Here is a 25,247-nt window from a genome sequence, read left to right as displayed (position 1 = left end):
TATATATTTTATATTATAATAATGCAGATGAATCGGCAATGGATGTACGGTAACCGACTCTCCGGCGAGTTCACTACGGGTTTGAAAGATTTCCTCGTAGTGGCTAATGCGAACAAGCAGGGGGGTTTTGTTATCTGTCCATGTGTTATCTGTAAGAATCAGAAGGGTTACTCTTCCTCAAGAGATGTTCACATGCATCTGCTTCGGCACGGTTTCATGCCAAGCTATAATTGTTGGACCAAGCATGGAGAAAGAGGGGTTATAATGGAAGAAGATGAAGAAGGGGATGATTTCATCGATGAAAGCTATCTTGCTCATTTCGGTGATACTTTCATGGAGGATGCTGAAGGTGAAGGGGAAGGTGAAGAAGAGGCACGTGATGATCCCGTTGATGATCTTGGTCGGACCATTGCTGATGCACGGAGACGCTGCGAAACTGAAAAGGAGAGGGAGAATTTGGATCGCATGTTAGAGGATCACAGAAAGGCGTTGTACCCCGGATGCGATGATGGTCTGAAAAAGCTGGGCTGCACACTGGATTTGCTGAAATGGAAGGCAGAGGCAAGTGTAGCTGACTCGGCATTTGAAAACTTGCTGAAAATGTTGAAGAATATGTTTCCAAAGGATAACGAGTTGCCCGCCAGTACGTACGAAGCAAAGAAGGTTGTCTGCCCTCTAGGTTTAGAGGTTCTGAAGATACATGCATGCATCAACGACTGCATCCTCTACCGCAGTGAATACGAGAATTTGAATGAATGCCCGGTATGCACTGCATTGCGTTATAAGATCAGAGGCGATGACCCTGGTGACGATATTGAGGGCCAGAAACCCAGGAGGAGGGTTCCCGCCAAGGTGATGTGGTATGCTCCTATAATACCACGGTTGAAACGTCTGTTCAGGAACAAAGAGCATGCCAAGTTGTTGCGATGGCACAAAGAGGACCGTAAGTCGGACGGGGAGTTGAGACACACCGCAGATGGAACGCAATGGAGAAAGATCGACAGATGGTTCAAAGATTTTGCAGCTGACGCAAGGAACATAAGATTTGCTCTAAGTACGGATGGCATGAATCCTTTTGGCGAGCAGAGCTCCAGCCATAGCACCTGGCCCGTGACTCTATGCATCTACAACCTTCCTCCTTGGTTGTGCATGAAGCGGAAGTTCATTATGATGCCAGTGCTCATCCAAGGTCCGAAGCAACCCGGCAACGACATCGATGTGTACCTAAGGCCATTAGTTGATGAACTTTTACAGCTGTGGGGTGGTGTCCGTGTGTGGGATGAGCACAAACAAGAGGAATTTGACCTACGAGCGTTGCTTTTCGTAACCATCAACGATTGGCCTGCTCTTAGTAACCTTTCGGGACTGTCAAATAAGGGATACAATGCATGCACGCACTGCTTACATGAGACTGAAAGTGTACATTTGCCAAATTGTAAGAAGAACGTGTACCTTGGGCATCGTCGATTTCTTCCGAAAATTCATCCAGTAAGAAAGAAAGGCAAGCATTACAACGGCAAGGCAGATCACCGGCCGAAGCCTGCGGAACGCACTGGTGCTGAGGTATTTGATATGGTCAAGGATTTGAAAGTCATCTTTGGAAAGGGTCCTGGCGGACAATCAGTTCCGAAGGGAGCTGACGGGCACGCAGCCATGTGGAAGAAGAAATCTATATTCTGGGAGCTAGAATATTGGAAAGTCCTAGATGTCCACTCTGCAATCGACGTGATGCACGTTACGAAGAATATTTGCGTGAACCTCCTAAGCTTCTTGGGCGTGTATGGGAAGACAAATGATACAAAGGAAGCACGGCAGGACCAGCAACGTTTGAAAGACCCTGATGACCGGCATCCGGAATGGTTTCAAGGTCGTGCAAGCTACGCTCTGACCAAAGAAGAGAAGGTCATCTTTTTTGAATGCCTGAGCAGTATGAAGGTCCCGTCTGGATTCTCGTCCAATATAAAGGGAATAATAAACATGGCGGAGAAAAAGTTCCAAAACCTGAAGTCTCACGACTGCCACGTGATTATGACGCAATTGCTTCCGATTGCTTTGAGGGGGCTCCTGCCGGAAAATGTTCGAGTAGCCATTGTGAATCTATGTGCATTCCTCAATGCAATCTCTCAGAAGGTAATCAATCCAGAAGTTCTACCACGGTTACAGAACGATGTGATCCAATGTCTTGTCAGTTTCGAGTTGGTGTTCCCGCCATCCTTCTTCAATATTATGACGCACCTCCTGGTTCACCTAGTCGAAGAGATTTTCGTTCTCGGTCCTGTATTTCTACACAATATGTTCCCCTTCGAGAGGTTCATGGGAGTATTAAAGAAATATGTTCGTAACCGTGCTAGGCCAGAAGGAAGCATCGCCAAGGGCTATGGAAATGAGGAGGTAATTGAGTTTTGTGTTGACTTTCTTCCTGACCTTAAGCCGATTGGTCTTCCTCGATCGCGGCACGAGGGGAGACTAAGTGGAAAAGGCACGATCGGAAGGAAATCAACGAGATGTATGGACGTCCATTCTCTGACTGAAGCACACCACACTGTACTGACCAATTCCAGCTTGGTGGCTCCGTACTTTGAGAAACACGGTTATACATGCAGAATGAAGATTAAGGAATGCAGAGTAAGGAACATCCATGATGTTGGGTTCATTGACCCACACATCGTTAATGGACATGTGTTGGAGCGTTACCCCGCCGACGTGGAGGCAGACCTGTGGCAGTTTCTTACAAAGCAGGAACTCAAAAGTGATATTCTATTTCCTTACCATTTTGAGTGAGTGTTTCTGTCTTGAGCACATTCTCTTTTGTTTACTCCATGCATGGTATGTGGCCGGCTAATCGATGAGTTATGCATGACGTACTGTGCATGTATCGTGTCCGCAGGTTCCACTGGATTCTGCTAGAAATTAAAGTTAACACCTCAGAATGTCTCGTCCACGACTCTGTGAATATGGATCCAAAGCTTTGGGGCGGCATGAGAAGAATGCTGCAGAAGTAATTATTTTCATTCATTTGCGCTCTATATCGATCGGCCTATTTCGTTCATTTCCTAATATCAAGTAACTAATTAATAACTCTCTTGTTCATTTAATTTTCTTTGCCTCGTAGGGTTTGGAGACGGTTCGTAGATACAAAGGTCGGTGAATTCAAAAAAGAGCTAGAATTCAAAATGTTAAAGGCTAAGAATGCTGGGGATATTCAGCCACCGGAGACCAATCTATGTGGATACTATGTCTGTGAGATGATCCGGAGATACACCTCTGAGCGGGTTCCGAGTGATACCAATGCTCAGAGGAATAACCTCTGGTGGATGCTTAGTCCAGAAGTTCGCTTCCGACCACTTCAAGAGGAACTAGCTGGATGGTTCAGCAGGGAAGTCCTCCATCCTAAAGGAGAACACTATTACGAGGACGTAGAACTTTATATGCATTAAATCATGTATGGAAACTTGTTCAAAATTGTATATGGTCATCCGATGATATTGAATATATATTGTATATTCCTCTTGAATTCTTTTTGGTTCTAATTTCAAATTTATTTGAAATTGTACATTCATATGCATGTATGTAGTACCGTAGAATATATGAAACTCCTTCAAAATTAAAATAAAGCACAAAAGAAATAAAACAATACAAATTAAACAGAAAACAGGTTTAAGGGGGGGGGGGCTAAAACCCTAAACCTGCGGCGGCCTTTAGTCGCGGTTGGCCAGAAGAATCGCGACTAAAGGTCCTCCGCCCCGACGGCCACCTGGCGCCCACGTGGACGGGCCTTTAGTCGCGGTTCTTAAGCAACCGCGACTAAAGGGGGGGGGCTTTAGTCGCGCCCGTTCGGTCGCGGTTGCGCAACCGCGACTAATAGCAGTTGCGAACCGCGACCAAAGGCCCTTTTTCCACCTGTGGCTGAAACCTCTATTTCATCATCCACAACAACCGTAGCCACCACCATTTCCCATCTACGTCTACATAGACCCAACCATCACCGCCATCAGAGTACTCAGCCAACTAACCAGACTTTGTAATCGGATAACACATCCGACATCTATTGTAAGACATATTAACAATCAACCGATCTCCATGATGTGTTATTCAATGACTTCTTCATCTCATGATCTCCATGTGTGAGTAGTTTGATAAGTTCATGGGTTGAGGCAAAGCCCGACAACCCGATGTATATTTTTGGACGGATCATGGCAGTACTTTGAATAAGGGTCCTATATGTATAGCATCAAATTGCTTCGTAGTTGTCTCTTGTCTCGCCCGTGTTCATTATCCCTGCAGGTACCCAGGATCATGAAGAGCGAGCCACAGAGAGGCTAAGGGTAGGGAAATCGTGAAGTGTTATTTTGAACACCAATTACACAAAAGGTTAGTACGGTAACACGAATCCTATCCTTATGGATACAAGAAGTGTAGCCAGTAAATGCCCAATGCTTTTTTATTTTCTATCTTATTTACTCATGCAACCACGCGGGATGATAGGGCCTTTCAGTTGGACAACTGACTCTTGATGCAGGACGCATGCTGGTCAAGATAATTTCGACACATCCCCCACTTTGATACGTTGCAAGCACATCTCGATGGATGACTCTCATGGCACAAATTAAGATCATAATGATCTTGTTCACAAATATATGGTTGTAAGAAATTTCTTTGTACCCATGCCTATTTTTAGTACTATTAGTGTCAACCTGATTTTCATCCGGCCAAATATGGAATTAATACTCTTGCAAAAGTTTGGTAGAAACCTCTGACTTTAAGGGTGCCTTCCTCTCGTGGGTTCAATAAGTCAGGATCACCTTTGGGGAAAAGAAAGGAGAGAATCCTTTCTACTCCTTTACCGGATAACTAAAGGGACTAATCACATATTTTTGTAGCGCCATTGCCAGAGAGGATTTGTGTGCCTAGTCTTTGTGTTAGAGTTTTGTTTCAGATTTTAGTTTAACTTTTGTTGCAACTGTAGCACTAGAAAACCCAAAACTATTACCATGGCTCATAATCATGGAATCTTTGCTACTTCTATCAATAGCTTCATGCATGAAGCAATTGCACAACTGATGTGCTGCTACTGAGTTTGATATTAAACGCAACGTAGTCTCTATGGTTCAACATACTTGTTTGGAATAAATAAAAATCATTGGAGAAAATTAATACCATAGGGGGCTACCCAGGTGTCCACAAGGCACCATGGCGCGCCCACCCCCTGGGCGCGCCCTGGTGGCTTGTGCAAGCCCCTGGCCAGCCTCCGGTACCCATCTCCTGTTATATAAGCCAATTTTCCCTAGAAAAAAATAAGTAGAGGACTTTACGCACTAGTAGAAAAGGGGGCAAAGGTCCAAGCCGGGTCAGCCCATTAGTCCCAGTTCAGTCCCGAATCGGGAACCATGCTGGCATTGGACCCGGTTCGTGAGCCCCGGGGGCCGACCGGGCCACGTGGGCCATTGGTCCCGATTCGTTTGGACCTTGTGGTCCCGGTTGGTGGGACGAACCAGGACCAATGGGCCTCGCTCCTGGCCCACCACCATTGGTCCCGGTTGGTGGCTTGAACCGGAGCACCACCAAGCCCTCTCCCCCTCGGCGTCTAGAAAAAACAGAGCGGTGTGCTCTGCTCTTACGCGAGGGGGTATATATAGGCACCTCATTGGTCCCGGTTGGCGGCATGAACCGGGACTAAAGGGCAGAGCAGAGCCTTTGGTCCGGGTTCATGCCACCAACCGGGACCAATGAGGTGCCTATATATACCCCCTCGCGTAAGAGCAGAGCACACTGCTCTGTTTTTTCTGGACGCCGAGGGGGAGAGGGCTTGGTGGTGCTCTAGCTCACCTCCTATGCACACAAGGTGTTCGATGGAATGCTCGAGCCACACTACTTAAGCTTTCTCCTCTCCAAGCTCGACCTCCAAGCTCCATTTTCCTCAATATTTGTCTAGGTTTAGCGGTCCGTCACGCCCCGTCCCCATCTTCATCGCCGTCGATCACCCGCGTCGATCTCATCGCCAGCACCACTGTGGTGAGCCTCTTGTTCTTATCTTCTTTCTGAAAGGAAAAATATTCTTACTTGTTCGTTTAGATAGATACTTGTATTATTTTCTTACTTTTATTATTGCATCTTATATAGTGCGATGGTTTTGGTATCCGCCCCCGTTGACCCTCGTCCTGTCTCTGATTCGGATGTGGTATATATTATCTTTTTATAACTATTGGTTCATTTATTGTTTATGAAAATTATGCCGACCAACATGACATAGATTTTATTTATCTAGGAGGTTGTTGAACCGGAAATTCCAACCGACCCTATTGTCGAGAGGTTAAATTTAGTTGAAGAAGAAAACAATTTCTTGAAGGAAAAAATAAGAAAAATTGAGGAGGAGAAGATGATATTGGAGTTGCATGTTGCGGATGTCGTCGATGATCACAAGATCAAGATGGATGCAATGCGCTTGAAGATTAGAAATATTAGAAAATATGCCATTCATACTGAGGCTTGGTATCATTATATCGTTGGATCAGTTGTTACCTTGGTTGCGATTATGATCGCATTTGTTTTCGCATTGAAATGTTTTACATAGTTTCAATGTATGGTTTAATTAATTTAGATGCTCTGCAGAGCTTTATGTTGTTAAATGAGAACTATGTATGTACTTTGGTTTTAATGTGATGATGAACTTCTATTAATTTGGTCACTTAATTATCTATTCATGATGTTCTGTAATGATTTTTGACACACTTAATTATATATAATGCACAGTTTCCTAAGGTACAAGTACGGGAAGCCTCTCGTCAAAGATGAAAAATCTCTAACAACGATGATGCGAAGATTCCATAATTGGTACATGAAAACCTGCAGAGAGTCTGGGGGGACGAATACTTTGTATCTGAGAATTAAAGAGGAGCACGACCTCGTTGGAACTGATCTGTTGCCTGTTCCATTTGAGGAGTTCTTCGAGTTCTTCAATCAAAAGGCCCTTGATAAATTAACGGTCTTTTGCTAGTGTCTGTAAGTACTATTTCTGTCATTAAGTCTCTATATATAGCTCGGCTCTTTCATTGCATGTATTTATAATTAATTATCCTCACTATATTATGGAGATTGAAGATCGTCGAGTGCAAAAAACAAGAACTATATGATATTGGCTTCATTAACACATATATTATAGATGAATTTCAGGTTAAAAAGCACGCCGAAGAGGCCGAGGCCAACTTGCTACAATCGTTGATCAAAAATCAAAACAAAGATTTAATACTCTTTCCTTACAACTTCAAGTGAGTGTTACTGTCGTGTGCATATTACTCGAGCGAGGTTATAGTAATGTAATTGATGAGTTATGCATGTGTGCGCAGCTTCCACTATGTTCTTCTGGATATTAAGCTTGAGCGGGGAGTAGTAACCGTCTTAGACTCGAGACGAAAAGATCTCGAAACCTATGCGGACATGACTAAATTGCTCAACAAGTAATTTTAATCGATCATTATCGCACCATATCGGCAACTTTTTGTTCATTTGCTGATATCTCAAGTAATAATAATTATTTTCTTTGTCTTACAGGGTTTGGAAACAGTTCACCACAGAAGCTCCGGGACTGCCGAAGGAGCTGCGATATACATACCCGAAAGTATGTACTACTAGCTAGCTAGTTGCGCGCATCTCCCATTGGTTCTATAGCTATACTTTCATCAATGCCATTTATAATGCTTCATTATCAGTTAGATTGACCTCTATTTCTTGTAAAGTGCTTGTGGCAGGAAGAAGGGAATAATTTCTATGGATACTACGTGTGCGAGTTCATCTACAACGCGACTTTGAAAAATAAGCGAGGCTACTCTAAAAGACAATATGAAGTGCGTAAGCAATAATATTCACAATTTCATTTTATTGCACCATCATTTCTGTTGAGTTTCATTCATATATCTTAGACGTGGCAGATGCAGAATGAACTCCTAGAACAAGATCGCATGAAAGCAATTCAAGAGGAATTGGCGGGATTCTTTCTTGACCACGTCATCAATAAAGCCGGAGAATACCATGTGGAAGTTGATTTCAATTGCTAGGGGATTGTAAGAGATCTTACATATTGTATATGTATGTAGCCAGTAGCGTTGGATAGATAATACGAAAACTTGTTGTTCGACCAATCTCTCGGAGATGGAGAGGTCGATCGATCACTTCTCTCGGTATGCATGACGAACTTCTGTACTTAATGGTTCCCTTCATTTTCTTACTAGCTAGCGTGTCGAGGGCCTCTCTATGTATAGTACGTAGCATCGACCAAGCACGGACATAAGAGAGGACACTTCTCTCTATTAATTAGATAGCTAACACAATATATGAAACACCTAAATTAACCCCCCAAAACCCCCAACCCCCCTTTCAAAAAAAAACCCAGCCACTGAAATGCTGACACATGGATGCCTTTTGGTCCCGGATGGTGCCACCAATCGGGACCAAAGGCCCTCCTGCCTGGGCTCGGCGCACCGGCCACGTGGAGGCCCATCTGTCCCGGTTCGTGTTAGAACCGGGACTAAAGGTCTAGGGCATTAGTAATGACCCTTTAGTCCCGGTTCAAGAACTGGGACAAAAGGCCCTCACCAACCGGGACTAATAGGGGTTTTTCAACTATTGAGGGATGGAACACCGTCGTTTTGAGGTGGAACCTGGGAATGAGCACTTTTGCTCTCTAGCGGAGCGATTCCGCCGGGGAAACTTCCCATTGGGAGGGGACATCGAAGCCATCGACATCACCAACAACCCTCTCATCATGCGAGGACCAATCTTAATGAACATCTTCACCAGCTCAATATCATATCAAATCCTAGTTCATCTCTTGTATTCAATCTTTGTCTCAAAACCGCATATTGGTACCCGTATGTTGCTAGTAGTGTTGATTACATGTTGTAGTTGATGCTAGTTGGTTTGTTTGGTGGAAGCTTAAATGTTCAGATCCTTGATGCTATTTAATACACCTCTGATCTTCAACATGAATATGATTTGTGAGTAGTTACTTCTGTTCTTGAGGACATGGGGGAAGTCTTGTCATAATTAATCATATGAATTTGGTATTCGTTCGATATTTTGATGATATGTATGTTGTTGTTTCCCTTAGTGGTGTTATGTGAATGCCGATTACATGACACTTCACCATATTTGGGCCTAAGGGAATGCATTGTGGATTAGTAATTAGATGATGGGTTGCTAGATTGACAGAAGCTTAAACCCTAGTTTACACGCTATTCCGTAAGGGGATGATTTGGATCCATATGTTTAATGCTATGATTAGAATAGATTTATCTCAGTTCTTCTTTCATAGTTGCGAGTGCTTTCAAGAGGGGTTAATCATAAGTGGGAGGCTTGCTCAAGTAAGAAGAGCACCCAAGCACCGGTCAACCCACATATCAAATTATCAAAGTAACGAACGCGAATCAAACAAACATGATGAAAGTGACTAGATGAAATTCCCGTGTGTTCTCAAGAATGCTTTGCTTATTATAAGAGACCGTTACGACCTGTCCTTTGCTGCAGAAAGGATTGGGGTACCTTGCTGAGCTTTTGTTACTGTTGCTACTTATTGCTCATTACAAATTACCTTGCTATCAAACTATCTATTACCGACAATTTCAGTGCTTGCAGAAAATACCTTGCTGAAAACTGCTTGTCATTTCGTTCTGCTCCCCATTGGGTTCGACACCCTTACTTATTGAAAGGTCTAGGATTGATCCCCTATACATGTGGGTCATCAAGAATCTTTTCTGGCGCTGTTGTCGGGGAGTGATCGCCTGTGGTAAGTGGAATTTGGTAGGGAAACATTAATATTACTTGCTGAAATTTACTATTACTTGTTACTATGGAAAACAATCCTTTGAGGGGTTTGCTCCGGGTATCTTCACCCAGAACGGAGGAACAATGACTTGCCCCTGAACCTACTGCACCTACTGAAAATGTTTATTATGAGATTCCTTCGGTTATGATAGAGAAACTGCTAGTTAATCCTTATGCAGGAGATGGAATAGTACATCCCAATATGCACTTAATCGATGTGGATGAAGTTTGTGGATTATTTAAGCTTGCAGGTTTATCCGAAGATGGACTTAAGAAGAAGGTTTTCCCTTTATCTCTGGAAGGAAAGGCATTGATATGGTATATGCTATGTGATGATATTGGAAGGTGGGATTGGAACCGGCTGAAATTGGAATTTCATCAAAAAAATTATCCTATGCACCTGGTTCATCGTGATTAGAATTATATATATATATATATATATATATATATATATATATATATAATTTTTGGCCTCGTGAAGGAGAAAGCATTGCTCAGGATTTGGGAAGACTTAAGTACATGATGTACATATATTACAAATTTTTTATGCTCAGCTTTATCATGATGATCAAACCATGCTCGATTCTTCTTCTATTGGTCCCATTATGAAGAAAACTATTGAATTCAGATAGGATCTTCTGGAAAGAATTAAATGCAACTCTGAAAGTTGGGGACTCGACAAAGGTAAAGAGTCAGGTATAAACTTGCACTAGTAGAAAACAACCCATTTGGCCCGGTTCCAGAGGCCCTTTAGTCCTGGTTCCGGAACCGGGACTAAAGGGTCGGTACTCAAGCCCAAACCCTTTAGTCTTGGTTCACTTACAAACCGGGATAGAAGGGCACCACATGGCCATTGCGAGGCGCCTAGGCAGGAGGACCTTTTGTCCCGGTTGGTAATACCAACCGGGACCAAAAGACCTCCACGCGTCAGTAGCTAGCAGGAGCTGGCTTTTTATTTGTTTTGAAGGGGGGGGGGGTTGGGGTTTTGGAGGGTTAATTTAGGGGTTTCATATTGTGTTAGCTAGCTAATAGAGAGAAGTCACCGCTCTTTATCTCTGTGCTTGGTGGATGCTAGATACTATACATATAGAGAGGACTCGACACACTAGATAGTAAGCAAATGAAGGAACCATTAAGTACACAAGATCTTCATGAACATATACAGAGAGAAGTGACCTCTCTTTCTCTGAGAGATTGATCGAACAACAAGTTTTCGTATATCTATCCGACGCTACTGGCTACATATATACAATATAAGATCTCTTACAAACCCTAACATCTACGGTGTATATAAACTTCCACATGGTATTCTCCAGCTTTATTTATGATGTGGTCAAGAAAGAATCCCGCCAATTCATCTTGAATTGCTCGTATGCGATCATGTGGTAGGAGTTCATCCCGCATCTGCCACATCTAATTTAAAGAAGGGGGTCAATACATATATATGAATGAAACTCAACACAAATGATGGTAATAAAATAAAATTGTGAATATTTTTGTTTACGTACATCATATTGTTTTTCAGAGTAGCCCTGCTTAGAGGTCGTCGCGTTGTCGATGAACTCACAAACGTAGTATCCACAAAAATCATTCCCGGCTTCTTGCCACAAGCACATTACGAGAAATATAGTTCAATCAAACTGATAGTCAAGCATGATTAATGGTCTTGATGAAACTAGGTAGAATCAATGGGATATGCGCGGAACTAGCTAATAGTACTTACTTTCGGGTGTGTAAATCGCAACTCCATTGGCAGTGCCGGAACAATGGCGGTGAAATCTTTCCAAACCCTGCTAGACAAAGAGAATAATTACTTGATATCAGGAAATGAACAAATTTGCTGATATGGTGCGATAATGATCGATTGAACTTACTTTTGGAGCATTTCAGTCATGTCCTTAGTCCTGGTGATCTTTTCGTCTTGAGTCTAAGACAGTTACTACTCCCCGTTCAAGCTTAATCTCTAGCAGAATAAAGTGGAAGCTACGCACGCATGCATAACTCATCAATTACATTACTGTAATTAACCTCGAGTAAGGGAAACCGAATATGCACAAGATAGTAACACTCACTTGAAGTTGTAAGGAAAGAGTATTTTCTCTTTGTTTGATTTTTAAGAAACGATTGTAGCAAGTTGTCCTCGGTATCTATGACTCTATGTTTAGCCATCCATTGTATGATATTTCGGTTAATGAACCCAATGCCATAGATTTGTGTTTTTTTGCATTCGACGATCTTCAACCTGCATAATATAGTGAGGGTAATTATATATACATGCAATGAAAGAGCTGAGTTATATATAGGGACTTAATTACACAAGTAGTACTTACAAACAGTAGCAAGTCACGAGTGTTTTATCGAGGGCCATTTGATTGTATAACTGGAATAACTCGTCAAATTCAACAAGACAATAGATCAATTCCAATGAGGCCGTGCTCCTCTTTAACTCTCAGCGACACACTGTCCTTCCCAGACTCGCTGCAGATTTTCATGTACCATTCATGCATTCTTCGCATCATCGTTGTTAGAGGAGGATGATCAAGTTTGACAAGAGGCCTCCCATACTCGTATTTGAATTCGTCCACCTCCATTGTTTCAAACTCTACATCATCTCTCAGGTAATCAGCAGGATTGGTACCGGGCACCATCCCTGGATGATTAGCGATGATATCGCCAGACACCTTGAGATGGGGGCACGATTGCTTCGCCTATTCGCCGAGATGGGGAATTTTTTTCCCACTTCTTCGTTCTGCTAACCTTGCACCACTGCAAGTACTTCCTGGCCGCTCCGCTTCATTATATGTCCATCTAAAAATGCACACATAGTTGGAATCCGGCGGAGGCGGTGGTGGCCGCTTAAGGGCATCGATAGTGCACTTCACTTTTACCGGATCTACCGTTTCCTTTGGAGGTGGAGGTTTCCGTGCAAAATGGTCCCTCAATTGGGCACGACAGATGTCCTCATTTTCCTTGTCGGTCCACTCATATGGTAACTTTTCCGGAGCCTTGAGAGATGGACCGTATTTGAATTGCTTCCCACCTCTGCTTGTACTACTAGCCGCCGGAACGGTGGCCTCTCTCTTGTGCGGTTGCTGACGCGGTGGAGTCCGCTGACACGCCGGAGGAGGCGGAGTGCTCCAACACGCCGGAGGAGGCAGAGGAGGAGGTGGAGGAGGAGCCTTAGTGCCCTCACGCGCCGGAGGAGGCTGAGTGCTTGTCGGAGGAGGTGAAGAATGAGCCGGAGTGCCATCACACGCCGGAGGAGGTGGATGAGGAGACGGAGTTCCCTGATCATTCACCGGAGGAGGTGGAGGAGGAGGTGACTGCCCTGACTCGCCAGCGGAGGACGCGTCCAGTTTGGAAGCTTGATGTACTCCTTCCTCCATAGACGTGTACTCCATAAAGCAGCTCTCAGATGAATCTACCCTTCACCTGTAGGGTGGTCAAGCTCCAGCTCCTGAAATCCCTCCATTATTTCATCCATCGTCACAACAACATAGACATATGGAATCGTACGGTAGTGAAAAGATCCGTCAGCTTCAGGAGGTACAACAGAGCTGACAGCCATCTTGAAAGTCAGGTGATGCTATTTCGTCATAAGCTCACAATGTTGAGCCTCCATGATAGTATCCACTGGATAGTGAGGAGCCGTGAAATCAGGCTAGGCTAGCTCCATGGAAGCCAAGCTGCTTCTACACTAAGATGGCGGGGTAGCTTCTATGGTAGCTTCATGCCGCTGAGATGGTTGGCCGGCAGCTTCAAGTTCCTCTAGCTTCGCTAATCTTGCTTCGAACTTCTGCATTTCACTCAGCTCCACTTTCCTCTTTCTCTCTCAGCATCTGTAACCGCCTGTGTCGGGAATGCCTGGAGTGCCTCGTGTTCATCCAGGGTGCTCAGGATTCCCGAGGGTCTTAGACAGCTTGTCCTTCTCTCTGTCAGGAATGAACGTCCCTCTCTATGCTGCGGCGATATAATTCTGAAGCTTCTTGACGGGTAATGCAAGTTGCTCGTCTGTCCAACGACACTCCCCTGTTTCTGGGTCCAAAGTTCCCCCAACCCCGAAGAACCAAGTCCTTGAATGGTTTGGCCAGTTTAGTGTCGCTGGTTCGACCCCTTTATCAATCAGGTCATTTTCAGCCTTGTCCCACAATGGCCGGGCTTTGAGGTAGCCATCTGACCCCGTGTGATGGTGATACAACTTCTTTGCAGCATTTTTCTTGTTTTTCTCTGACATTTTCTTACCCTTATTGCATGTCTTGTGGGTCACAAATGTGGGCTAGTGATCTCTTATCTTCTCAAATCGGCCGGTGAATTCTGGATTCTTCCCTTTCTTGACAAACATTGTGCTCAACTCTTTCTTCCACCTCCTGAATAGATCATCTGTCTTCTTAAGAGAATATGACTTGACCTTTGGCTCTATAACTGGCTTATTCGAATCCTTCTCTGGCGGTAGGGTGAAATTTGCCTTCAGCGAGGTCTAAAGATCAGCTTTCTGTCTATTGTTGACATAAGAAACTTCAGGGTCGTCCTTAGCTGGCCTATTCCATTGCTGGATGCTTATCGGGATTGTGTCTAACAATAGCTCCGCACTGAGCAACAAATGCATCCTTGGTCCGCTTGGGTTCAATCGTTTCGCCATCACCCGCGATTTCTGTGATCGTGAACCTTTCATCTTGGCATAACTTTTTCTTTGGGCCTCGTCACATTACGGAAGTTTGGCTGGATCAGGAGGGCTATAGAAGAAGAAATAAGTGTTAATATATGTGCATACCAAAACAATTAAGGCATCAATTAATCAGGCTTAATTAATATATATACTTCACCAGACATTGCAACAGTTACCTCCTACATTCGCACTGGAGCCGTCATCATGGTCTCCTTCCTCTGCCATTCGGTCACCAGAGCCGTCATGATCATGTCCTTCCTCCTCCATTGTTCGATCACCGGAGCCATCATCCTCTCATTCCTGACCATCGGTGTCATTGAGATACGACAAGACATCACGTCCTTCACGGATTACGTCCCCCAACAACTCTTCTTGTTCAAAGTCTCTTTGATCCATAGTTTCTGCAAATATTACAACATGGCAATTAATATACAAACATGAGAGATGGATATATTAGTGGCAAAGATATCAAGGAGGGGGTAGTTCTACGCTCTATGCTCTACTTCAGCCTTGCTCTTACTTCACTATTCTATCCAGGCGGAAGTTGTTATCACAGGAAAGATAGAAGGTTTTGCGCGTTGGTTGTATCAAATTTCCCTTTCTAATAGCATACACAAATAGATACGAAAGTTACGATGATGATAAGGTAAATGAAAACCAATGTCATGGCATTAAAGTACATGCAAAGAACTACAAAACATGATTACTGAGTTACTGCTGGAAACCACTAGAACATGTTTAAAACATCATGGCAAGATTGCAAATGATAACAGGTTTTCAGACTTGGTGGAATTTACTGGACATGGTAGAAACATAACTAAGTAGGCATGTTTGCACGCTTGTTTAACTCAACACACAACATATCATGGCATGCAAATACAACCAACAGTAATATTGCATGTTTGTGCATCTACTCATGTCAAGAATATGGTCATAGGATGCACAAAACACTAACTATGCACTTTGCAAAATTGGACTTACTGCTAACAGGCTGACAAATATATTTCTAAGAAATTTGAGAGCATCAAAAGAACAAACTACATTAGGCCAAAGTTGCAAACAAGGGAATGGATGGATAGATCATAACATGGTCTGCAAAACATGATTACTCAACATCTCCAAAATATGCATAGATTTGATGTTAGCATCAAGTAAACATGGAATCATAATATAACATATTTTGACTGCATAATTTACTAATTCTCCGAAAACAGCAAACAGTGAGTATATCACTTTGCAATTTTGTGCTAGTCACCACAGGGCTTATCATAAGAAATGGATCACACAATTACAAAGATGACATGATTATGATCCTAAAACATGTAGGCATGTTGCTCAAAATAAAATCACACAAAATGATATGAAAAAGACAAAATGACATGTTACATCAGTTTTCTGCACTTTAATATCACTTAGCACTTTTGCAACGATGATAATCGCATCAAGATGAATCCTAACATGACTGCAAATGCAACCATCATGTAGAGCATCAAGAGCAGAACATTTTGACATATTACACACTCCCAAGTTTTTTTCATATATCATCATATCATCATCATCTACTACGAAAAAAATTTGACCAAGTTTTCATATATCGTCATATCATCATCATCATCATCATTTGCAGATTTTGTGAGCAATGATGTGAGCATAACATAATCTCCAATATTACATAAGTGAACATTACATACATAAAATTTTGTGAGCATTACATAATCTCCAATATTTTGCATATGAACATATGAACAAAAAATAGACTTTTGTGAGCATTACAAAGTTTGAATTTCAATTATTCATATTTCCTTTGATTTGCAAAGGAGCTATATTCTCCCCAATTCTTTTGCACCCATAAAACTTATTCCATCTATTTGACAGTACCCACAACCCATTTTGCCAAAAACATTTGGTTCTATAGGTCAAAATTGTCAAATTTCATTCCGTTCACATTTGAAATAGATTCGAACTCCATGGTCAAAGCGCAATTTAAATTGGACGAAAAATTCTCAAACTTTGCCAGAATCTCTTTTGTTCATCAACACCTCGCCACAAAAATCCTCAAAAATTCCTCGAGCGCTTTGGCATTTCATCATACACTTGATGTGCATCGTTTAGCATTGTCAAAGAATTAAGTAAATTCAGAAAAATTTGGACAAAGGGGGAATTGATGCCATGCACTCCTCATCTTCCTCTATCCCGCACGACGTCGCCTCCTTTGAGTCACCCCGGACCCCCTTGGTCAGTGGCTCGCCACCGATGGCATCGGGGTCGGTGGTAGGGTGTCGGGGCCGGTGGTGTTGATGATCAGTATAAGGAGGAGGAGGGGATCGGGGCAGCGCTCACAGCAAGGACGCGTCAGCGACAAGGAGCAGGCTCGGGGGCGGCGATGATAATGCTGGTCTCAAGGCAGGGCGAGGTGACGGGGCAGGACGCGGTGACAACGTCGGTGCAGGGCGCGGTGACGAGGAGGCAGGGCCAGCGACGATGACAAGGAATGAGTGCCGACGGGGTAGGGCGCGGAGACGCTGACAACTACAAGGAGCAGCGCATCGGCCCCGGGGAGAATGTGAGAACGTGCTGAAAAATTCCTAAGTGCCACTTATATAGGAAAGCCTTTGGTCCCGGTTCGTCGCACCAACCGGGACCAATGTCCCCCTTTAGTCCCATTTGGTGCCACCAACCGGGACCAAATGTCAGTTTTCAGTAGCCCAAACGGCGGGAAACAAAGACCTTTGGTCCCGGTTTGTGGCACCAACCGGGACTAAAGGGGAGCATTGGCCCCGGTTGGTGAGACGAGCCTGGACCAATGCCTCCCTTTAGTGCCGGTTGGTGCCATCAACTGGGACCAAACGTCTTGTGCTTGCGCGGTGGGATGTTTAGTCCCACCTCGCTAGCTGAGAGGCGTCCCTCCTGAACTCCTCTGAACTACAGGCCTACGGGCCTAAACTCACACTACTATGCATGTGGGCCTACTGGGCCTTCTGCGGGCCTGCATCCTAGCCCAACTAGCTGGGTTTCTAGTCGTATGAGGCTGTGGTAACCCTGTAGGTGGCATTTTTAATTTTTTTTCCTGTATTTTTTTGTTTATTGCATTATTTATTTTTTAGAGTTTTTGAGTGATTCATTTTGGTTTAGGTCACAAAAATTATAAATTTTTTATGAAATTTGAGTTCTATGAAATTTGTGTGAATCACTAGTTAATACTTTGAACAAAAAATACTTTGATAATTTTAGTTGCATAAAGTCTATACAATTTTAGTTTCAAAAATACTAGAGGTTTATAAAAGCTTTTTAGTTAACTCTTTATGTTGTTGAAGAATATTATAGTTGCAAAGAAATTGATTCTTTTTAGTTGCATAATTTTTATATAATTTTAGTTGCATAAGTTATACTTTTTATTAATTCTTTTTAGTTGATTCCTTTTGCTATTAGAGTTCTATAAAAATAAAATTAGTTGATTCTTTTTGCTACTAGAGTTTTGTAAAAATGAACTCTGAAAAGGTTGAAAGTTGGCATGGTATCATCATTTCAGCCACATAGCAGGTTCTAAAAAGTTGAGAGAGTTACGACATAAACTGGATGCACTCACTTCATGTGCAAAATGGATAATCTATTTCAATGTACCAGGGTTTCGGATGAAAACTCGTTTGTTACAAAGGGATTTCATTTTTTTTTGAACTTACATGAACTCCAGACTTTTTGTGTGTTTAAAATGCACCATTCAAAGCCACATCATCAATTTTCAACCCTTTCTAACTTCATTTAGTTTTTTTCATGCATTTACTGATTTTTTTGAGCTAAATTACCCTAAAATTGAAAAGCACATCAAATGAACTCTGAAAAGGTTGAAAGTTGGCATGGTATCATAATTTCACCCACATAGAATGTTCTAAAGAGTTGAGAGGGCTACAAAAAAATTTGGATGCACTTCTTGTGCAAAACGAACAATCTCTTTCAAAGTATCAGGGTTTCGAACGAGAACTCATCTGTTACGAAGGGATTTCATTTTTTTGAACTTATTTGAACTCCAGATTTTGTGTGTATTAAAAATGCACCATTCAACGCCACATCATCATTTTTTAACCCTTTCTGCCTTCATTTGGTATTTTTCATGCATTTACTGATTTTTTAGCCAAATGACCCTGAAATTGAAAAGCACTTCAAATGAACTCTGAAAAGGTTGGAAGTTGGCATGGTATCTTCATTTCACCCACATAGCATGTCCTAAAAACTAGAGTGGGTTATGGCAAAAACTGGATGCACTTCGTGTGCAAAACGGACAATCTCTTTTGAAGTATCAGGGTTTCGGACAAAAACTCATCCATTACATAGGGATTTCATTTTTTGAACTTATTTGAAGTCCAAAATTTTTGTGTGTTCAAAATGCATCATTCAAAGCCACACCATCAATTTTCAACCTTTTGTGACTTCAGCTGGTATTTTCATGCATTTACTGATTTTTTGAGCTAAATGACCCTGAAATTGAAAAGCACTTCAAATGAACTCTAAAAAGGTTGAAAGTTGGCATGGTATCATCATTTCACCCACGTAGCATGTTCTAAAAATTTGAGAGGGTTACGACAAAAACTTGACGTACTTCATGTGCAAAACGGACAATCTCTTTCAAAGTATCTGGGTTTCAGATGAAAACTCATCTGTTACAAATGGATTTCATTTTTTGAACTATTTGAACTCCAGACTTTTTGTGTCTTCAAAATGCACCATTAAAAGAGAACATAACCATTGGATTTCTATTTCGAAAAGGGGGAGGCAGGAGTAACCAGAAAAACCCTGGGATCTAGTTGACACATAAATGGGTATAGATGACTAACGAGTTGTTCGTCGTCGTCGGAGTCATCGCCAGAGTGGTCATCAGAGTCATCGCCCGAGTCATCACCAGAGTCGGTGTGGAACACCGCCTCCGGTTGTGGAAGCTCGACGCCTTCGACGACTTTAGGTAGCAGGGATAACTCGCCGGCAGTGATGGCAACCTCTGTCTCCATCTCCATGCCGTGCTCCGGTGCTTTAGCAGCCCCGACGTCAACACTCCCTCTGATGGGGCGTTTCGGCGACATCCTCATACACTGACGGCTTTGATGACTGAGAGCGGCATTGAGGATGCAAGCGGGGAGAGGGGATTGTGTGTGTGGCGAGGATGGGGGCTGCGACCGCTCGGGCGCACCATTAATATGGAGTAGTGGGAGAGAGGCGGGTGGCGGTCTAACCACTGGCTCGCCTCCTAGTGAGCCTGCGCACCGGACTACTGGCATGCCTACCGTCGTTTCACACAGCTACTCGTACGCCTCCCGATGACATTGCGTAGCAAGCATGCCTCCATCAATTCACACACCTTCAAGCACGCCTCCCGGTTTGCCTGCGCGGCGGACTACTCGCATGCATCCTGTCAACTCACGCCTGCTTGCACGGTACACGGGTCGTGTGGCAGCACATATATTGTTTTTCAATTTGGATGATTAATGATGCCCCTTTATTTTTTTTCTTAACTGAAGCATGGCACGTATCCATTGTTGGTCGAACACTCACAGTTCGAATAAAAAGTCTATTTGGGATATTGGTTCCCAATTATTAATAATCTCCTGTTTGTAATTAGATAAAGATTACATCAAAACTGGTCTCAAATTTGACCAAAAAGGTACAATGCAATTTTGTATTGGTCTCCATATGACAATATGATAAGTTTAATGAACTTCAAATAAGGTTTGGATGTATTAGAATTTAAAAATCAAGATTCTCATTGTTTGAAATTTGTTGCATGGGGAGTACACATGCACCCAGTGAGACACATGTGTTTTTGCAATCCATTTAGGTGCACTGTCACATGTGCATGTAGCTCGAATTTGATTTTTGCACATTATACCTGTAGAAAATCAATCAATTAATGTACTAAAACGTCTTAATGATCTCTGATTTTTTTCGAAATTAAAACAACCCTCCTTTGGTAAAATATATTTGTTCACCGCGGGATAATTAATTTAACATGCATTGTAGTTGCGGTGGATTCGTGGTGTGTGTGTGGGTGTGTGCGTCTAGGGGTGGTGAGTGGCTCGCAGTACTCTATGAGTTGTGAGCCACCATGTGGGTTGGCCGTTTTGTTCGGCAGGCCGGTGCCACATCAGAGTCGTGAATTCGTAATTTAAAACATTACACAACCCTTTCATAAATACATGTTTTGGCCACATGCAGCCAATGGTTGTCCTACACGACACTCGATACTCGCGTATGACGCTTTCTATGGGCCCGCGAGGTCGTCATCCATCCATTTGACGAACAGCCGGTTGTGAAGTTAATTTGACCAACAAGGTAGAATCTTTTTTGTTTGTGTTATGGTGGTATATAGTATGCGTCGAAGAGGTGGGAGGGGACTAGCATTGTGAAAATGGCTATTCAAACATCACATAACACCTCTTTGCGCCACATGCATTCAGGCGGTGGTTATCCTAGCTAGGACACTCACGTGTAATGCTTCCATCTGTGGGCCCACAAGGCCATCGTCGATGCATGCGCATCACTTTGACCTACATCGGGAGAGGTTAATTAATTTCACCATCAACAAGGATTCTTTTTGGGTTGTATTACGGTAGGAGCAGCTTATAGTATGCGTCGAAGAGGGGCAAGGGGACCATCATATGTGGTATGCTTCATGAACCTCGCTCTGTGTAGGTGCATGGTTTACGGTTTTTAAGGCATTGTGGCACATCAAAGTTGTGTATTTTAGGTATTATATTCAACATATGTTTGGACCACTTGCAAAGCAATGGTGGTTGTCCTCTCGCACCTACTTAAGCAGTTGTCAGTGATATCGATGCTTTCCATTTGTGGGCCCGCTTGGTCCATCACTACATTTTTCCTGATAACGAGAGTGGTTAATTTGACTTAGGAGGGGGTTATTTTTTATTGTAAATACGGTATACATATATATATATATATATATATATATATATATATATATATATATATATATATATATATATATATATATGAGCACACACACATGCATGTGTACGCATGAATCCCTCCCATCGAGTCGAAGTGGCTAGTACGACGACACATCATGAACCGATCTTGCTCTGTGTGGGCAGAGTGTACAATTTTTGACGCACGTGCCAAATCAATATTGTGAAATGGTATTCAAACATGCATGCACGCATCAGCTCCATACATATGCATGTAGTGGTTGTCCTTGAATGGTACACTCCCTCGCGTGGTTATCGGCGACAAGCCTATATATTCGTGGGCCCGTGTGGACATCCATGATCACCTTGACCGACAACAAGATAGGTTACCATGGCGGATTCTTCATTTGGTTCGTGTTATCATAATATAGGTCATGGTGAGTTTCAGACCTAATTAAAGTTTGAGCGCATATACTATGGACGCATGCATGCAAGAATCCCCGTTGTCGGCTTGAAGTGTGGTGTAACATCATATGCATCATCAACCTAACCCTCACTCAGTGTGGGGATTTCTAGTTGGAAATCACGGTGCCACATCAAAGTTGTTCCATTGTGTACTAAAACACACACCTGATCTGTAGCGACCAGAACTCAGACGGTCAAGTCTCTGTGCTTAAATCTCATCCCTGGATCGGTATGCTGACACACACAGTATTCGAGGATTTATAACATAGGTAAATCACATGTATAAAATAACATAAATACTATTACCTCAATCCAAATAGCGGAAGTAACAAGGTTGTGGATTCCCATCAACACCAACGACAAGGTTGAGTGTAGAAATCGTAACCCTAACGTATCACTTACTCGTAGTAAGAAATCCTGCAACATGAGACGTTGCAGCCATGTAGGTCAGTACATTGAATGTACTGGCAAATATACACCATAGAGCAATGATGAATAAAAGCTATCACTACATGCATATTTGGCTGGTGGAAAGCTCTATGGTTACAGTTTTGCATAAAGCCAATTTTTCCCTACTGCAAAGGAATAAATTTTATTTAACTATCATGTTGGTTGTTAAACATTGAGAAGGTTCCTCCAACTCAACCCCAATTAAGTAACAAATCATTAACCCAAAAAGATTAATTTAAAGTAACATGATGAGATTCACATGATAATCCAGGTACTAGATACTCAAAACGTCCATAACCGGGGACACGGCTAACCATGATTAGTTTATACACTCTGCAAAGGTTTGCGCACTTTTCCCCACAAGACTCGATCTCCTCCGTTGGATTTCTCGCACTACATGGTGTTTGATAAACGGATGACCGAGACACAGTCTTTCAGAAACAATAACTCTTTACTCCGGGTGGACAGTTACACCTACTTTCCCCTACATCTGCTAGCCCACCACTGAAAGAGGTCTTGTAACCTACTCCACTATGCTAGAGACCATAGTAGATTGTGGCTGCACACGGAAGTTTCTAGCATGAATAATCTCATGATCCCTTTGAGCCTGGGTTGCGGTCCATAGGAGAATTACACGGTACCCCGGGATTTCCAAAAAATACAAGCAACACTTGGTTCCCCAGGTGCCTCAATCCACCCAGATGTGAGTTTAAGTTTCCACCTGAAGTAAACCATTAAATAATAATCTCACATCTATCATGAATACACTCACCTAATCCACGTCTACTAGCATAGCATGGCAATATAAGCAAACGTAAAAGTAACTCCCAAAGGTTTGACAAGAAAACAGGTAATAGGTACTACCTCAACTACTTCCGAAAACCCACATATTAAATCCGATCCTAATCATGCAATTGTTTGAGGATTGATCTAATGCAATAAAACTGGGTAGTAAATAGGTATGATCAAAGTGTTACTTGCCTTGCTGATGATCCGTGAAACCTAGAGTCTCGTAGTAGCAAGCCGCGCACTCTGGGTACTCTATCGCAAACAAACAAGTATACAATAAGCACTCATCCAATGCACAGGTAAAACTCAAATAAGAGATCTAACTAGAAATTTCAACTTAAGAACTCCTGTTTGCAAAAAGAATCAAATCAAACGAAGCAATGAAAGTCAAACGGCGAAAGAAACAAGCTTCGTTTACTATTCTGGACCTAAGTCAAATTTTACAGTATCAAAAACTTGTTTGAGTTGGTTAAACGGAAAGAGGGTTTCGAGACGAAACTCAGGCACTTGAATTGCCTGATTCTAATAAACGAGCGAAAAGTTACACCAAAACGAAAATCGATCAGAAATCGCGATCTGGAATAATCGCGGAAAATCCGAGAAAAAGAAAAATGGACGAACAGGCTAACGAACGAATATTCGCTGTCTACGGCTAAAAGACGAAAACCGTTCGTTAAAATGAACGCACGGACGAACGTCCGCTAAATAAACTAAACCAGAAAAAAATAAAACCGATCTAAAATACGCATCTCGTTTTTTTTGAAAAAAAAACGAACACATTTTTTATTATAAAACCGGTAGCTACCTCGGGACACGTGACGGCGGCGGCGGCGGGGCAACTCCGGCAGCGGCAGCGGGCAACTCCGGCGGCGGGGTCGAGGGTTTTTCTGTTTCATAACACACAATTGTTATCTCCGGACCGTGTGCGATGCACCATCATCAAAATTTTCAATAGCCCCAGCATTTCACTCCCGTGTTTGACTCCCGCGTAGTCAAATTTTCAGTACCAGCATCATTTCCTTAAACACACCCCCATCCCCTCCACACACACACACACACACACACACACACACACACACACACACACACATCAAAACCTCCTCGGGCGCGCGCGCACACACACACCCCCTCCCTTGCTCGAAACCCTAGCAAGGTCCCCGCCGTCGCCGTTGCTGCCGCGAGACCTCCATTGTCAACATCTACCCATGTAGCTTACCCACCGATCTCCATACCAAGGCCACCCTTAGTTTCTTAGATGACGCCTGCCAAACACCCCTTTTCTCACAGATCCCCATCCCCATCCCCATCCCCCACTCCAAAGCGTGGCAGCCTAAGCCCGGCTACACTTCCCATGGACCTCAAGGAGTGAGTGGCCCAAAATAGGTGTATCACAGTCTCTTCGCCTGATGTTGCCAAGGAAGCTGGCGAACATTACTAGCGGCAGGCACTCAAGCAGTAGGCTAGAGTATGCGGGCATGTCTCGGCCATCGGCTATGACATCGAGGTCGTCGACAGCGATGGACTAAGGTGGGCTATGCCATAGGTTAAGTCGCCCACCCCCAACCCCTCGGGTTCAATCGCCGTTAATCTCATCCATGGCCCCGCTGTTGATCTCCTACGGCTGTCTGACAACAACTTGCCATCCTACATCGCCATCGTGCCCCTTTTGTCTTTTCGGAAGGACACGTTCTTCGATGCTAGCTTGGGATCCACAGCTTCCAAGTCAGACCTCATCGACGGCGACCACGAGGAGGGCACCCTCTTCCGCTCTTCCAAGGGGAAAGAGCCCATCTGCTCTTCCAAGGGGAAAGAGCCCATCTGCGACATCAGGGAGGGCACCCTACAGCCATGCTCTTCCAAGGGGAAGGAGCCCATCAGCGACAACATGGAGCGCATCCAGGGTCTGTGCTCTTCCCATGGGAACAAGCCCATCTGTGACAAGTGAGGAAACCCATGATTTGTTTTGTCGTGCCTCCTCGCAGGAGGAAACCCATGATTTGTTTTGTCGAGTCCCTTTTGTAGTGTAGTGAGAATATGTCCAGTTTTAATTGCTATATCTGGTTGTTTGCAGTATGCCTTGTTTATTTCAGTTGTTCACAATGTGATGCTCTGTATGTGCAATTATTTACTGTGCAATACATTTCATCAAT

Source organism: Triticum aestivum, chromosome 4B (genome assembly GCF_018294505.1).
Source record: "Triticum aestivum cultivar Chinese Spring chromosome 4B, IWGSC CS RefSeq v2.1, whole genome shotgun sequence".
NCBI classification, from domain to species: Eukaryota; Viridiplantae; Streptophyta; class Magnoliopsida; order Poales; family Poaceae; genus Triticum; species Triticum aestivum.
This window is presented reverse-complemented; position numbering follows the sequence as displayed.